This window comes from Hoplias malabaricus, chromosome 1 (assembly GCF_029633855.1).
Source record: "Hoplias malabaricus isolate fHopMal1 chromosome 1, fHopMal1.hap1, whole genome shotgun sequence".
In the NCBI taxonomy this organism is placed as follows: domain Eukaryota; kingdom Metazoa; phylum Chordata; class Actinopteri; order Characiformes; family Erythrinidae; genus Hoplias; species Hoplias malabaricus.
In genome coordinates this window covers 65,266,376-65,283,612 of record NC_089800.1, presented here as the reverse complement: position 1 = coordinate 65,283,612, position 17,237 = coordinate 65,266,376, and the positions used below count along the sequence as shown (strand labels likewise).

General features: G+C 40.0%; 1 protein-coding gene across 1 annotated transcript in view; it reads left to right on the top strand.

Annotated features, from left to right (window-relative positions):
- The first annotated feature begins 4,200 nt into the window (after positions 1-4,200).
- The window catches only part of sgms1a (sphingomyelin synthase 1a), a 30,280-nt gene continuing 17,243 nt past the window's right edge, over positions 4,201-17,237 (top strand). Inside the window, exon 1 of the mRNA XM_066670782.1 lies at positions 4,201-4,505. The gene's annotated coding sequence lies outside the window, so the exon portion shown is untranslated. The remainder of the gene's footprint in view (positions 4,506-17,237) is intronic.

Below are 17,237 nucleotides of genomic sequence, written 5' to 3'. Positions count from 1 at the left end.
CAAATTAGTGTGAACTTCGATAGCACCTTGTCATACATCACAAAATCAAAATAGGTTATATGTTACAAGGTAGAGCCACAAATGCATTTGATTAAAGCAGCAGAAAGTGAATCACCTGTGCACAAAGCGGGATATAGTCACTTACACAAACATGTATATTAATTTGCATATAACCAGTGGTCAAAAGTAATATGACAAGTAAGGTTGTAAAATACAATATAAATAAATACAAATAAAACTCCTAAATATGGAATTTTATTATTTTTCTACATAAAAGCCTCACTAAAAAAAGATCCTCAAATAACATTTTTAATATATATGTAAATCCCATTTTAATGAAATTTGGTAATTCATATATATATATATATATATATATATATATATATATATATATATATATAGACACCAACTGCCAAAAAATAATAATAATAATAATAATAACAAATATAGCCGCAAGCGACAATTCCCGGGGTCCAAGCTGGTATTCGCTGGTAGAAGAACAATGTGCTAGCATATGAGCTGTCCTGAGATAGTAGGGGCTTTTGGGGAAGTTTGTGTAGTGTTTGTAAGGTGTTTTATTCATATGAGGTGTCCTGAGATAGTAGGGGCTTTTGGGGAAGTTTGTGTAGTGTTTATAAGGTGTTCCATGCTGTTCTGGCATCTCTTTGGAGGTGTAGCATGAGCTGGAGGTGTAGCATGAGCTGGAGGAGTAGCGGATGACAGAGACAGCATAGCGCACAGAAGTCACTCTGGAGTTGCACTCTGGTTTCTCACCCTAATGTTCAGGACCCCCAAACAGCAGATATGATGTGGAGTAGCTTGTACTCGAGTCTGTCATCAGTGGACACAGGACACTCTCTGCTGGTTGTGTTTGGCTGTGGACTATTCTCTGTCCAGCAGTGATGCTGAGGGATTTACAACTCCAACACCTGAGTCATACCTGCTGAATAGGTGTCCAGACCATTGAAGAGCAGGTTGAAAGTGAGCAGTCTTTGCAGAGCAAGAAAGTAGCATATGACATTTCCTGATACAGGAGCCACACTTTAAGATAGATTTTGTAGTGCTTTAAAATGTGATACTTGGTGCTCTGACTTCTAAGAAGAAAGGGTAGTAGATGAGTGAGTGAATTTCTGGTCTGCAGACAGGTGAACGTGGGGCTTGGGTTACAGAGACAGCCCAGAGCACAGAACTGAATCTGGAATTCAGTCAGTGTGTGACAGTCTGTGTGTGAGAAGGAGAAGGAAGGGCTGAGGGGGGATTCAGCAAAAAAGAGAAGACTCCAGGCAGGTGAGCGGGAACAGACATGTATTTGAGCATGAACTAGTGCTTGGATCAAAAGCCAATATGGACATATGTGTTATCATGAGATTCATAAGAACCTGAACTTTAATAATTATCAACAAAATGTGGAACTTTCATTACTGTGTGATAGCAGGATCTGCTTAAAAACAGCAGTACAGCTTGTATTCAAAACTTCACATAACTAACAGCTGAAACTGAAAAATGCTTTAGCCAAATGATATGAAAACGCACAAGCTCCTTTCCCATGGTCATCAGAATATAACTGTCTCATGCTGGTACTGCATCTCTAGGTGGCAGTGTAATCAATTATGAACCTATGCAACCAGTTGTTGTCTAATTGTAGCGCCCCCTTTCTGTGCAATGCGGGCATATTTAGCAGACTGCTTCAGAGTAATGACGTACATATGTGCACCAAGTTGTGTTTGATTTGGGTGAAGTTTGTTGTAGTTATAGCTCAAAGAGTGCATGGAGCCCCGCCCATGCATATTTGTTAAATTACTGCCACAACAGCATGTCAAAAGTTCAAACTTTTGTGAATAATTATTGACCTACAGTCTATACAGATTGCAAAAATACCAGTTGTTTATTGATAAGACAAATTTCCAGGGAGGAGTACGAAAAGCTCCATTTTCACATACCTGACTATTGTGGATAAACTATGCATTTTTTGACAATAGTTGGAATTGCAAAGTTGTAAGACACTATGCAGAGTATGCAATAAATGCTTATGCAGAGTATGCTTGTCAATATGTTTATATTTCGCTGAGATATTCCATATTTTCATGTAGAAAATTTGAAATGCGCCCCCTAGTGGCTACCGTAATGAAAATTTTTATGTGCTTAGGAAGTGCTGCCATGGACATACCATGCAAGTGTCATGATGATAGGACCTTGTTAAGGTCATGAAACAGCTGCTGAAATTTGATTGGTCGATGGCGGCCATGTTTTTTCGAATATGACATCATCGTCATAGAATCTAAGTCAGCCCATCACCCACTACACGCATACCAATCGGCATGTCAATCGGACAATCCTGTGAAGCGTAACAATTTTTTTGCTTTTACAGCGCCCCCTAGGCTTGCAGTTGCACAGCCAAGTACTTATGGCTTCCATCCCTTATAGGGATCAAGCATGTGAAGTATCGTAACATTCGGAGAAAGCGTTTGTGAGTTATAGCTGTATTTGTGTGATTTTTGAAACTCGAGCTCCACCCCTGTATTTGGGCGGAGTCTGGAAGCCGACCAGTGATGAAATTCCAACTTTTTTTGAATAATTATTAAAGTTCAGGTTCTTAGGATTCTGCTGATACCACATATGTCCATATTGAGTACATTTCCAGAGACTAGTTCGCGCTCAAAAATGTGTGCAATTTTGCATATTATGCAAATTAGCTCAAAATCTAAGTAGGCGGAGCTTATGGGTTCTTGAGGCTTTTTTGTAGGGTCTGACCTGAGGAATCAGGGAAAAAAAGAATTTCGTCTCTACGCTACACGGGGCAGGAGATATAGGGAGCGACGCGTTCCGCGTCGCTATAGCGCCACCATCAGGCTGATCGGGCTGATTCTTTGCGCCTGAGTAGCGGGAGGGTTTACTACCAGTTGACCAAACGACAAGTCTGTAGGACCTACGGTTTGGGCTGCCCATCGCGTTTCATCGGAGAAGAAGAAGAAGAAGAAGAAGAAGAAGAAGAAGAAGAAGAGGAAACAGAGCAAAAACAATAGGGCTCCAGCACTTGCAGTGCTTGGACCCCTAATAACTAATAAATGACTCAATAAAATCAATTTACTCCATAATAATGATAATACATATACAAACCCAGAGAAAATAATGAATAAAACCTTAAATTAAAATGTTAATGTTAAAAAATATATGAATGAACAAAAATAGTAAATAATGCAGAAATAAAAATATATTGAGTAATAAATAAATGCCCCAGATTTATTTATTTGCTTTTGGTTTTATGTCCCATATTAAGTCATTTATTATTATTCTAATTCCATTTTTATTCATTAATTTATTAATTATTAATTTTGGCAGGTTTGGTCCACCATAGGGGGCAGGAAGCAAGGTGTAATAACAGACTATCTGTGTCCCAGCAGATGATGGTGCTGGTCAGCTCTTTAAGATAGTGATGGTATGTGATAGATTACAGGACTCTGATGACCTCTCAACAGTGAACACGGTGGCGCAGCAGGTAGTGTCGCAGTCACACAGCTCCAGGGACATAGAGGTTGTGGGTTTGATTTCCGCTCTGGGTGACAGTCTGTGAGAAGTGTGGTGTGTTCTCCCTGGGTTCGAGTGGGTTTCCTCTGGGAAACACAGTCCTAAAACACATGTTGGTAGGTGGATTGGTGACTCAAAGGTGTCTGTAGGTGTGAGTGTGTGTGTGTTGCCCTGTGAAGGACTAGCGCCCCCTCCAGGGAGCCCTAGACTTGCGCCCAATGATTCCAGGTAGGCTCTGGACCCACTGCGACCCTGAACTGAATAAGCGCTTACAGATAATGGATGGATAGATGCTGGAACGTTCCAATGAAGATTTGATGGAACTAGTGTGTCTTATGTTTTTATAAATGGGCACCTCTTGTTTAGACCACGTTCTTTGGCATTGAAATTTCTCATAATGCAGAAAAAAATCACATTTCTATTAACTTAAACGATTAAGGGTCAAACTATTGTGATGAAGGGACTGATGAGGGGAGAAGGGTAATATTGATATTTATTCAGTCATTGAGTAAATATTAATTTTATTCTTCCTAATCGTTATCTATTATTCCACTGTTTTCTCATCATCGTCCACTTGGACACGAAAGGTATAAATCTGTCAAACGGACCGGTGACGTGGACCTGAGTAACAGAACGGAAGCCAGTTTTTTGATTGGTCAGGAGGAGGGAGCGAGGGGCGGTGTTATATTTGCATAACAGACCGCAGGGTGTTGTGGGAAGAGTCGGGATCTCCCTCCTCCTCTGTGAACTGTTCAGCCTTCAGAAAATCTCAGTAAACACGAAGCACATCGACACGGGATTAACTCAAGACAAACAGCGGAAGGATTACGGGAAAATCGCGCTCATGGATCATACGCGTTTATGTTAAAGGTCCCGTTCCTTTGGAGACGATATAGGGCGCTGTTTGACAGTTTTTACAGTTTATACGCCACGAATCGAGCTACAAGTCTCCAGTGGAATATAACAACACTTAAAACACGGTCAGTGAAATTAACCTTCTCTTTCATTTAATTTCCAAATTGAAATTTCGGTTCCATCTTAAAAGGTGAACGCCTGGATAGAACTAGTGCTGTAGCTATTTAAGGTAGAACGGGAAAAGGAGTATTCCAGTAAGTAGATAGTCGTTTTAGCTCTATGTGTGATTGAGGCAGAACCCAAGGACAACGTTCTGTGCTGTTGTTCTCATGTCTGTTTCTTTCCCTCCATATTTGTTTGAATGTTGTTACTAAACATACTGTAACTGTTAGCTTGTGTTTACACGTTAACGTTATACACCACAGTCTCGGGCTGCGTCCCACATGTCTACTTGCCCCCTTCTAGTGCACTCCGCAGGTCATGGCTTCTACAGTTATTTTAGTTATTGGCTCAATATAAGTGCCTTATTATTGTATTTATAGATTTATGGATAACTGTTATAATAGAATATAATTATGCATTTTTGGCCGTTAAATCCTTGCATTTTGACCTACATTTTTCATTAAAAGTAAAGTAACTATGGTTTTACACTCGCATAACTGCGTCTAACTCATTTCTCACCAACCTTTTAACTGTGAATTAAATAAAATGTAGTAAAGTAGGAAAAAATTCTAAAAGTACATAAGACTTAGTTGAGTTTCTGATTGGCTTAGAGGAGCATTAAAACCCTTCACACCAAAGCATAACCACATATATTTAGGAAAGTTGTTTAAAACTGCTGTGTTTGTCTATACACAATTTAACTTACTTTTGAAGCTTAGTTTCCATTTAAGGACGGTATGCCCTGAAAGATTTTAAAAGGTTTAAAACTTGACCATAGGCTTAATGGGTGGATATATGTAAATGATGTTTTTGACACCACAGAAACCATGGCGTTAAAATTAGCTGTTTTTGCAGGTTTCCTTCTGACATGCATTTAACCGTCACCACACACCATTCTCATTTTTGATATAAATAAGGATATTTTCAGTAGTTTTTATTTATTTCTAAACATTCTCTGGTGTATTTTACCTTCCAAACTATTACAATTACAGCTTGCTTGGCCTTTTTGCCTTCATAAAGTATTAAGACCCATATGTGGCTCATAAGTTTGTCATAAACCACAAGTAACTGGTAGAAGATAGTTGTGCTTGGTTGTTTTTACATCAGGTTATACACTGTCTTTACTGGAGCAGTGTATACCTGGATCACTGGACATAACTGCTAGTGAATATTTGAAGTACACAGGACTGCAACTTTACTATAAACATAGATGACGTCTCCATATCAAATTATAACTGCCATGTTGTAGCATGCAAATTAGTGAGCATGATGCTTTCCTGGTGGTGCACTTGTACTGGGGGATAGTATTGACTTGAATCTTCCCCAACACTCATATTTGTCTTCTGTCTCATGTAGAGTGCCTCTTGTTCTGCCCCCTCCCACTGTAGAGTGTTTTTCACACAAATGTCTTGGTTTAATATTAGACAGAAATGTGTCACAGAAAGTCTTGAAACACGACGCTTCAAGAAAATGTGTCATTGAATATATTTAAAAGCATTCGTCCAACAATTGAAGTGAGTAAAACGTTTTGACAATATCTCAAATTAATATTTTGGGAGCTGCTAATGTTAATAGCTGATGTTTAAATTTGTTTGTTTTTCCTGGTTAAAAAAAGTAAAGTTCTCCTGTATTCTACTATATGATACTTATTTTCTAAAGTCACTCATTTATTTGTCAGGGTTTTTTTTGGTAATGTAAATAGCATCTGTAATTTTACAGTAGATTAAAAAATGTATTTCTACTGGTCTGTTTATATTTAAAAAATTTTGTGGGCTATTTTAAGACTGTAGACTGAGCAGGTTCAAATGTGGTGGTTGATGAAGGAAACTTGTGTGGTACAAATAGTGATTACCACACAGAAATTCTACCTGCAATAAATTTTAAAAGTTATTTCCTTAATACGTCTTCGCCACTTGTATTATAGAGTAAAGTGTTCCCATTAGCTGGCTAGCATTGTATTAAATTATAACTGTTCATTGTAACATTTAAAACTATGGAAGTGTGTAAGGGCAGTGTCTGGTAAACATCAGGCTGGCCCTTCTGCAGCAGGTGTGTGTATAACCGCTGAACACACCAGCCACTTTCAGTTCACTCTTTAGATTAAAGGTTGTATACTTCTATATCTGTTGTAGAAGCTTATTGGCACATTTACAATAACTGATACAGATTTTTAGTGTTTATTATTGCAGTTCTAGTCTGTGTGGAAGGCACGTTTCATATCTACATTAAATGTTATCCAGTTAGCACAGATGCTAACTTTAACATGTAAATATTATGAACAGCTGTTAAACTGCTTAAAATGATGTGCTTAATTAGTTCTTTACAATGAATGCTCTTTGTCAAACTGCTTTAGAGCTGTTCAGTTGTGCAGACACATTTCTGAATTGTAGTTGGGTGTAATGAAAGTTTAATTTGTAAACTGTTGTAAACACTTATAAACACTTATAATGTAAGACAAGTGTAAAGTAATAGTAAGGCTGAGAATAATATTTAAGAACTTTAAAACCAAATGCTCTTATTATTCTTAAGAGAAATGTTACAAAAATGAACTTTCCTAAGATTTTAATGAGTCCAGCTTAATTTTATTCTAAAGTATGTATTTAAGAAGGAGAACAGGACTCATGCTTAAAACAACTTTGCAATAATTGCAGCTCTTGAGGTTTGAAGGGACATCTGCATTATTGTCATCAGACCAGAGGACAGGTGCAGTACATCACAAATTAATTTATTCAGCTAATAAAAAACTTATCGTACGTAAAAATGTATCGTATGAATACAATACTTCATATTGTTAAGGTAAGAAATATTCACTTAACTCACATTCCTTACTTTGAGTAAGAGTTGAAATAATTACTCCTTTAAGCACTTTAGGACAATTGCTGTAGGGTCCTTTTTCATAAAATTCACACGCTTTAACTGTGAACTGCATTTTCAGATTATGTTGAAAAAAGGGTACACAAAATGGACACAAGGTTTTTTCAGACAGGGATGATACAGGGACTTAGAATTTGTTATAATTCACAGTATATTGGAACTTCAAGACTTACATAGTGCACTATGTAGGGAATATGGGGTTGTTTGAGACAGAATGCTAATTTAATCCAGCTGCATGCTCAAAGTAGCCATTTTCATTTTCTTCCATGGTGGCAGCATTGGGAAGATTTTCTTCTACTCTGTAAACAATGTGTATAACTCAACCCTGACCCAATTTAATTTGTTTCCTTCATTAAAATAAATTTAATTTTGAGGTCAGTACATGATAATTTCCTCCATGTGCTTTGCCACAGCAGAAATCACAGGTTACTTCTCTGTTTATGGCTCAGTGCACTTTGACACTTTGAGTTAATCCCATTTCACCCCTTGTCCTTACCACTTAGCCCTACCCCTGTTTTGCCTAGGGTTAGGGTGCTTCAATTCTTGTTGTGATTAGAGGAGTAGGCCCTAGGCCCTTTTAAACTGAGGTTTTTTAGAGGCACACTTCAAAAGTAGTGTTATGAATGCCTTGTTAATTAATGGCAAAATGGCTGTGCAAGTGACCCGTCAAACCCACAAATGTCAGTATTTTCTGCTTTAAAACTGTAAAACTTTAAAACTTATTATCTTTAATTTAGATAATCTTTAGTTTAATGACCGGTTAGTTCATAACAAGCCTAAAACTCACTAGTAGTACCCTAATGTCTCATTACTTAGCTAGTAAATTTGCATTCTGGCCCTGGTGCTTCTCCAACTTTAAAGGTGGAATCGGAGGTTTTGAACAAAAACCTGCTGAATTAGAAGCTAAATTGGAATAAGAAGAGTTGAGTGGATGAATATATATGATTGTGGAATTGTTCTGAAGGCATATGATGCCCTAAATTTAACTGAAGTCCAGCTGCAAATGCTGCAGCACTGTACTGCTTCTCTAATATCACCACAGACATGCAGAGCTGCTTCTGATATATAAGGCTCTTGAAGGGTTTGCCCCATTTCAAAGGGGAAGATTTTAACCACTACAACATGTAACTCTGTTCCAGGGGGAAAGATCACATTTGAATAAAATGGGTACATGTAAAAATAGATAATGGGAGATGGAACATTCCATCGTGGTTTAAAGTCCATTTTCTATATTGTGTTTCATATTAATACCTTTGACAATATGCCGGTGGGTTCAAGGCCCAACTTGAGCTCATGTTCTTGCTTATTTTGGTCTGAGGTCTATATATTTTGTTATGTGAAGTCAGGCTAACTTAGAGTACATTACAAAGTACCACAAGGATCAATAACCACAGCCTAACTGGTGTCAGCAGCTGTACCTTTAATTGACAGTGAACCACAGTTCACTCCAACAGGAGTGCACAAGATTGGGAAGCTAGTGAGCAGAAGCTCTTCCTTTTTTTTACTTGGTTCTCTTTATTCTCTGCTCTCATTTTTGCCATATGTACAGAGTACTGTTTTATTTATTTATTTATTTTTTTGTTTTCTGTGCTCATTGTGTCTGTTTTTGCTCTGTTTATGTTTGACCTATGCGTTCCTTGCACTTACACAACATACATGCGTTTTTTTCATGATATAGGTCTGGACAATTTTAGTTTTTTATGATTTATTTATTTATTTATTTTTGTAATTTTTAAATATTTGCTGGAATATTTCACTCTCTATTATTAGAATTCACATGTGGGCCATAAGTTGATCATAAACCATGTGGTTAGAAGCAGATGGTTGTTTGTGGTTGTTATTTACGTCAGGTGAAACTGTATGTTTTTCTAGGTGCAGTTTATACAGAAATGCATGAACTTAACTGTGTTAGTGATGGAATTTAGAATTAGGTTAAACAGGTTGTATAACTTGACAGTGATCTACTTTACTTTCACTTTTATTTTTCTGGGATGATGGTCTCAAAGCGAGCACACACTCGTGGAACCAGTCCACATGTTTCTCCTTTCTGTTTCATGTGTGAAATTATGTGAGCTATGAAAGGCACTTGACTAAATTCCACTAAAGGTTCAAAAGCTCAGTATAGTGATAAAACTGAATTAAACCTCATTCGTCTGAGGCTGATGTCAGAGTTGTTGACCTTGGTGGTGATATTACATGAAATGTATATTGCCTTATGCCTGAGAGTGTTTTAGTTTTAATGTATGTTTTATTAATGACTGAGAAGTACTTGCAAGGCAGAGTAATACCACCCCCTCCGTCAATCATGGTTCATAATTATAAAAACATTTAAATTGTGGATTTCACTGGTGGGTGTGAAAAGGAAATAAAATAATATATTTTTGTTGTAGACATGGAGACGCGTGGTTCGTATCACAAACACCACTCCAGCTCCTCTCAGAGGTATTTGAGGGAGAGTCATGATGGTGTAAAACACAGTTTCACTGCCCCAAAGTCCAGTACCAAGGCTTTAGATTATACACACTGATTGAGTCACACTTTTGTCTCGTCTCATATCACCCAGGCAAGAATGAGACGAATGAATAGTGCGTCATTGTCTTGAGGCCAAGCCCAGGTAGAGAGAGAGAGAAGGGGGGCGGGGTATGTTTTCAGTTCGAAGGAACTGAAGAGGAAAAGGGAGTGTCTCTATTTAGACAGGAAATTCAACTGGATTAGATCACACACGACAGTTTGTGTGATGGGGGGTGGTCACGTGTGGCTTCCTTTATTAAAATATTGGGTTGACACTGTTTTTGTTTGTTCATATTTGTTGTGTTTAGAGATGGTATGATAATAGAGCTGCACATTTTGAAAACATTGTCCAGGTTAACTCTGTTTCTGTTTGTTGTAGTAACAGTCTCTGCTCTTTAGAGATGTGTTTTGGTGCTGGAACATTGCTGTTAGGAATTGTTGGCATTCAGCCAATATTAGTATGGTCAGACACTGGTGTTGGATGAGTAGTCCTCCCACTTCAGTCATTCCCAAAGGTATTGCATGGAGCTTCATTAGTCCACTCATGTGGAGCTGCTGCAGAGCATTGCGATTCACTTTGTGCTTTACCATAGAGATAATGCATACTATGATTTCTTGATTCTGTAAAGCTGCTTTGTGATATCAGTTGTAAAAAGCACTGTATAATTAAAATTTGATTGATTGATTGAGTGACAATCTGATGGAAAATTACTGTGAGACCTGTGATGTAATAAAGGATGTTTGTGTGTGTACACTTTCCTGTGAGGCTATTACATTCACCTCTTAATCCCTGAGGATTCACAAAAAAAGCTAACGTGTCTAATCTTCTCTCTCTCTCTCTCTCTCTCACACACACACACACACACACACACACAGTAGTAGGGGCAGCAAGCACACACACACACACACACACGCACGTGTCCCACTTAAAGGCAAGTGTCATATGACTCTAAATATAGCCAGTGTCTGCAGTTTTATCATTAATCTCTTGCCCCAATCAATACAACCATCAAGAGAACTTTCTTTCTCTCTCTCTCTCTCTCTCTCCTACCTCTAGCTCTATACCTCCTCTCTCTCTCTGCCTCTTTTATTTTTCTTGTTCATTTTTATGTATGTATTATGTATTACTTATGTGTAATTAATAGGTGTATATTCATGGAAACATATCACATTATTCCAGATTAGAAATAATGTATAGTTGCATCTCTGATGATGTGTTTAATTTTAGATTAATATGATCAGTAGATGAACAGATGCAGTATACACAGACATGATGACACATTAGTGGAGCTCTGCTAGTGTGTGTGTGTGTAGGTGGGTTTGGGCTGTGGTCTTCAATGTTGGAAAAGTCAGCTTGGGATTGGAAGGTTGGGACACCTAACCCACAATTGCTCCCAGAATATTGGGATAGCTGCATGTTATTTTGTGTGTGTGCGTGTGTGCTTGCTGCCCCTACTACTGTGTGTGTGTGTGTGTGTGTGTGTGTGTGTGTGTGTGTGTGTGTGTGTGTGTGTGTGTGTGTGTGTGTGTGTGTGTGTGTGTGTGTGTGTGTGTGTGTGTGTGTGTGTGTGTATATATATATATATATATATATATATATATATATATATATATATATATTTATTTATTTATTATTTTTTAATTTTACTCCTGTGTCACTGCTCTCCTAGTTCTCTACATTTGCTATTTGGGGATGTGGGGATCCCAAATGACAACCTAGTTGAATATTTTAGCATTAAATGTTAATTTAAATGTATACGAACATTAGTTTTAAAACATTTAAACCCTCATTTTGCTTTAAAGGTTTTAAAACCAGAAAGAATTCTTATGTAATGACAAAGTGACTGGTATTTAAAAATAAATAATTAAAGAATGGTGTGGTATATGACTTCAATCCATTTTAGCAAATGTTTCCTCACAGTTTGCTAGCTCACCATTCTGTTGAATCTGTAAATGGGAAACAAACAAAGTGGCTCACGTGATCATCCGCAGGGGGTGTTCGTGCTCATCCATAGTGGGTGTGCGTGCTCATCCACAGGGTGGCAGAAAGGGAGGGGCAGGGGAGACGGTGAGTGCATTTACATGCACTAAGAATTCCCATCTTAATCTGATCATTCCAGTGGTCATATAAACTACATACGCTGATTTCTGAGATAGGAGTAAAGTCTAGAAATCCAATTTCTGGATTTTAGCTCAGTAATTTGATTTCTCAGTGCATGTATACTCATGCCCCGTACTCATTTCTTTCAGATTTCTCAGTCTAATTGGTCAGAGTGTAGAGCCATCTCTGTCACACATTCTGAAGTTTTCTCACCATTCTCTATCTGAAAATTCATTAAGTATCACCCGATACCAACAGTCTTTACTACAAACATGTGTGCAGCATCTCGGGCCTCTGTCTGTAAAGAAGGGACACATGATGCATCCAAGAACAGATGCTTGCTTAAAAAAGCTCAGCAGCAATAGAGAAAAGTGGATCCATGTTTACAAAAACCACAGCAGGAAGTTTGTCATGCCTTGCCTTGATACCATTGGCTGTTGCAAAGTAGAAATTATATTATTGCCAGGCTCCTATAATCCCTAATGGGAGATTTCCCACTGTCTAACTCGCAAAACCTCAATTATTTTGCAGTCAGGACATTAAGTGCTTGTAAACACACTCTGTATCTGACACATGCTACTCAAATTTGCAGAAGCTGATGTCTGGGTTTTGCTGTTCTCTCTAATCATATATAGTGCAATACACATTATAGTATTTCTTATATTCCTGAGGCACTGTTTTACTCATCATCATCATCTTTTCCGCTTGTCCATTTCAGGGTTGCGGTGGCAACAAGGCGAGCAAAGAAGCCCAGACGTCTCTGTTCCTTGCAACATCCACCAGTTCCTACTGGGGGGATCCCCAGGCGTTCCCAGGCCAGCTGGGAGATATAATCCCTCCAGCGTGACCTGGATCTACCCCGGGGCTTCCTTCCAGTTGGACGTGCCTGGTATACCTCCAGTGGGAGGCGTCCAGGAGGCATCCTCATTAGATGCCTGAACCACCTCAACTGACTCCTTGCAAAGGAGCAGCGACTCTACTCCAAGCTCCTCCCTAGTCACTGAGCTCCTCACCCAATCAAGGAGAGTACAAAGAGAGGACAAAGCTCATTTCGGCTGCTTGTATCCGCGATCTCGTTCTTAAGGTCATTACTCAGAGCTCATGACCATAGGTGAGAGTGGATACGTAGACTGACCCGTAAATTGAGAGCTTTGCTTTATGGCAGCTCTCTCTTCACCAAAACGGTCCGGTATAGTGACTGCATTACTGCGAACACTGAACCTAACCTACGGTCAATCACACTATCCCTCTTCCCATCACTCGTGAACAAGAACCTAAGATACTTGAACTCCTTCACTTGGTGTTATTTCTCACTCCCTACCTGAAAGGAGCATGTCATCTGTTTCTGGGAGATAACCATGGCTTCAGACTTGGAGGTGCTGATCCGCATACCAACCGCTTCACGCTCAACTGCAAACTGCTCAAGTTAACTCTGGAGGCCTCTGTGAAGAACACAAGAACAACATCATCTGCAAAAAGCAGAGATGCCACCTCCCGAGCCCCTCGATGAAAGCCTTACTGTCCCAGGCTACGCCTTGCCACCCTGTCCATGAATATCAGGAACAGGAGTGGAGACAAGGCACAGCCCTGACAGAGTCCAATGCCCACACTGAACAAGCCTGACTTACTGCCAAAGATGCAAACACAACTCAAACTCTGAGAGTATAAGGACTGTACGGCTCGCAGGAGCGACCCTGGCACCCTATACTCCTGGAGCACCACCCACAGAATCTCTTGGGGAACACGGTCATATGCTTTCTCCAAATCCACAACGCATGTGTAGAGTGGTGTAGCAAATTCCCACACCCCCTCAATCATCTGTGAAAAAGTAAAGAGCTGGTCCATAGTTCCACGGCCAGGATGAAATCCGCAATGTTTCTCCAAATTCCTAGGTTTGACTATTGGACTGATTCTCCTTTCCAGCAACTTGGCATAGACTTTCCCAGGGAGGCTGAGAATTGTGATGCCACAATAATTGGCACACAAAAAAAAAAAAAAAAAAAAAAAAAGGAAACCACCACCTCTGTTTGCCAATCCAAAGGCACCGTCATCCAAGACAGCCACACAGTATCGAGTGCCTTCAGTAACTCTGGGTGAATCTCATTCACTCCTGCTTTTTCACCACCTCAGTGACTTCAGCCAAGGAAATGGAAACCGACACCCCAGACACTTCTGGCCCAACCTCATGCACAGGAGGCATGCCTCTTGTGTTGAGGAGTTCCTCAAAGTGGTCCTTCCAATGCCCAACAATACGCTCAGTCGAGTTCAGTGTTTCTTGCTGAGCACAGCTTGGACAGTGCCCCCCTCCTTGTCCTGAGCTGTCAGAGTGTTTTCCAGAACCTCTTTTAGGCTGCCTGGAAGTCATTCTCCATGGCCTCTCCAAACTGCTCCCATGCTCTGGATTTTGCTTCAACAACTACCAAAGCTGCAGCCTTTTTCACCTGCCGGTATTCATTCGCAGAATCGGTAGTTCCCCGAGCCAGCCAAGCCTGAAAAGCCTCCTCCTTTCGCTTGACAGCTTCCATCACCTCTGGTGTCCACCAACGGGTCCTTGGGTTGCCGCCATAACAGGCACAGACAAGCTTTTGACTACAGCTATATGCAGCCGCTTCCACGATAGAAGTCCGGAACAGGGTCCATTCAGACTCCATTCCCCCTACCTCCAACGGAACATGTGAGAAGTTGGTTGAAATCCATCCGGACAGAATCATCTGCCAGCTTTTCCAAGCACACCCTCACTATACGTTTTGGTTTATCAAGTCTGTCCGGCAGCTTTCTCCACCATCGGATCCAACTCACCATCAGATGGTGATTGGTTGACAGTTTAGCCCCTCTCTTTACCCAAGTGTCCCAAGCAGAAGACACGACCATAAATTTGATCATTGATCTTTGGCTCAGGGTGCTCTGGTACCAAGTACAGTTATGAGCAACCTTATGTTCGAACATGGTGTTATGGACAAACCATGACTAGAATAGAAGTCCCATGACGTCACACCACTTGGGTTCAGATCAGGTAGGCTGTTCCTCCCAATCACTCCTCTCCAGGTTTCCCGGTCATTGCCAACATAAGTATTGAATCCTCCAGCAAAACTATAGAGTCAGAGCATGAAATCCTCTCTAACACTCCACTCACTACCTCCAAGAAGGCCGAATACTCTGAGCTGCTGTTCGGTGCATATGCACACACATCAGTCAAAGTTTTCCTTTCTGCAAGCCAGTGCCGCATTGAGGCGACCCTCTCTTTTACTGGGACAAACTCCAGCTGTACAGTCACCAGCTGGGGACTTATGAGTATCCCCACACCCGCCTGGTGCCTCTCACCATGTGCAACCCTGAGTAGGGGAGAGACCAACCCCTATCGAGGAGTTTGGTTCCAGAGCCCTTAATATGTGTAGAGGTGAGCCCAACTATATCTCACAATGGGCCACACCCCTACTCTGGATCTTGCAGGTGGTGAGCCCACATGATCCTCTCACGCTGCCATTTTGGGCTGAGTTTGGCTGCGTTACATGGGCCGCCCAACTTTAGCCGTTGGACACTACCCCCAGGCCTGGCTCCAGGGGTAGGTCCTGGTAACCCTCTCTTGGGCAGGGTACACTGAGTTCTAATGGTTGTACTCATAGGGATACTTCTTGGATCATGTTTGTCTGGATCTTCACTCCAGACCTGTTAGTCATCGGAGACCCTTCTGGGACCACACAAGCCCTTCTGCGACAACAAGGCCCTGATCCAGGAAGGGCACTGTTTTACTGTAGTCATAAAAAGATTTGCAAGCTCCTTGGGAAAAACGAAAACAATTTTTCCCCCTCCAGCATGCGCACACACAACCCTTTCAACACCTGCCCTGAATTCCATGTAACATTTTGTGCAAGATTTTCACAAGTTGTTCTTTGCCAGAATTCTATAAGTGCAACTGAAACTGAAGCTTTAAAACACCCACATCTTCAATGTTACTTCTGAAATTAATTGTATCAGTAAACATCCCTTCTTCAAATTAAACCTGCTTTAACTGTTCAGTTTGAAATAACAGTCAACAGAATATTTCAAACACAGAAGCACACACAGCTCTGTATTTTTGTCTATGGTTGTTATGGTAAAAGCAAATACATTTTTGTGATTATTTTCATCACCAGTATTATTTACAGTTTACATCACAGGACATTGGTGTTTCCTTCTGGTTGATCTGAAACTTCTTACTGTTTATTGAGTTTTATTACATAAGATTTTAGTTTAAATACAGTGATGTTGAGTCACTTTTTCAATGTGTTGGACTTGATTTGTATTTCAATCTGACTTGAACTTGGTCATTGGCCTGGTCAGATTTAATTTCTGGTCTTGACCAAGAGCAGTTACATTTTAAAGAATAATGCCAGTGAAATAAAAAAAAATATATAACAAAACACAATCTTGTAGTCAGTCTTGTACTCATTTGATTTTGTCTGCTAGTATGTGATTTTGTCTGTAGTCTGCGAGTGATTACTTTTCCAAGTGATATTTGTTTGTAATTTTTTATATATGGTGATTAAAGTCATTGTCTGTGATGTCGTAGGGTCCTAGGAGCACTGTTAATAAAAGGTGAAACTTTCTTTTATTGTCAGTGCAGCATTACAACAAAACTGACACTCTGCATTTAACCCACCCATAGCAGTAGCACAATCAATGGAGAGGTTAGTGTTGCTTTTTAAAAATATATCATCAATGTACAATTAAAAACATGTATCTCCATTTTTAGTTTGCTACATCATTTGAACACAGCTGCTGTCCTTCACATCATGTGAAAACTTCATGATGAATGAACCAATAGATGTGCTCAAAAATTATCAATTCATTCATTTTCTGTCACTTATCCAGTTCAGGGTCGTGGTGGGTCCGGAGCCTACCTGGAATCACTGGGTGCAAGGCAGAACACATCCTGGGGGGGTGCCAGTCCTTCACAGGGCAACACACACTCACACATTCACTCACACCTATGGACACATTTTGAGTGACCATTCCACCTACCAACGTGTGTTTTTGGACCAAGGGAGGAAACAGGAGCACCCAGAGGAAACCCACGCGGACATTGCTCCAAAAGTACTTGAAATAAAATGTTTTTACATTCACTTCCGTTGAAAGTTAAGTTTTTTCCTGCTGCACCTTTTTGTGTCTGTCTCAAGGCACACTTTATGTTTTTTGTACTCTGCCTTCATTTTGCTTTTGCCCAGTCAAG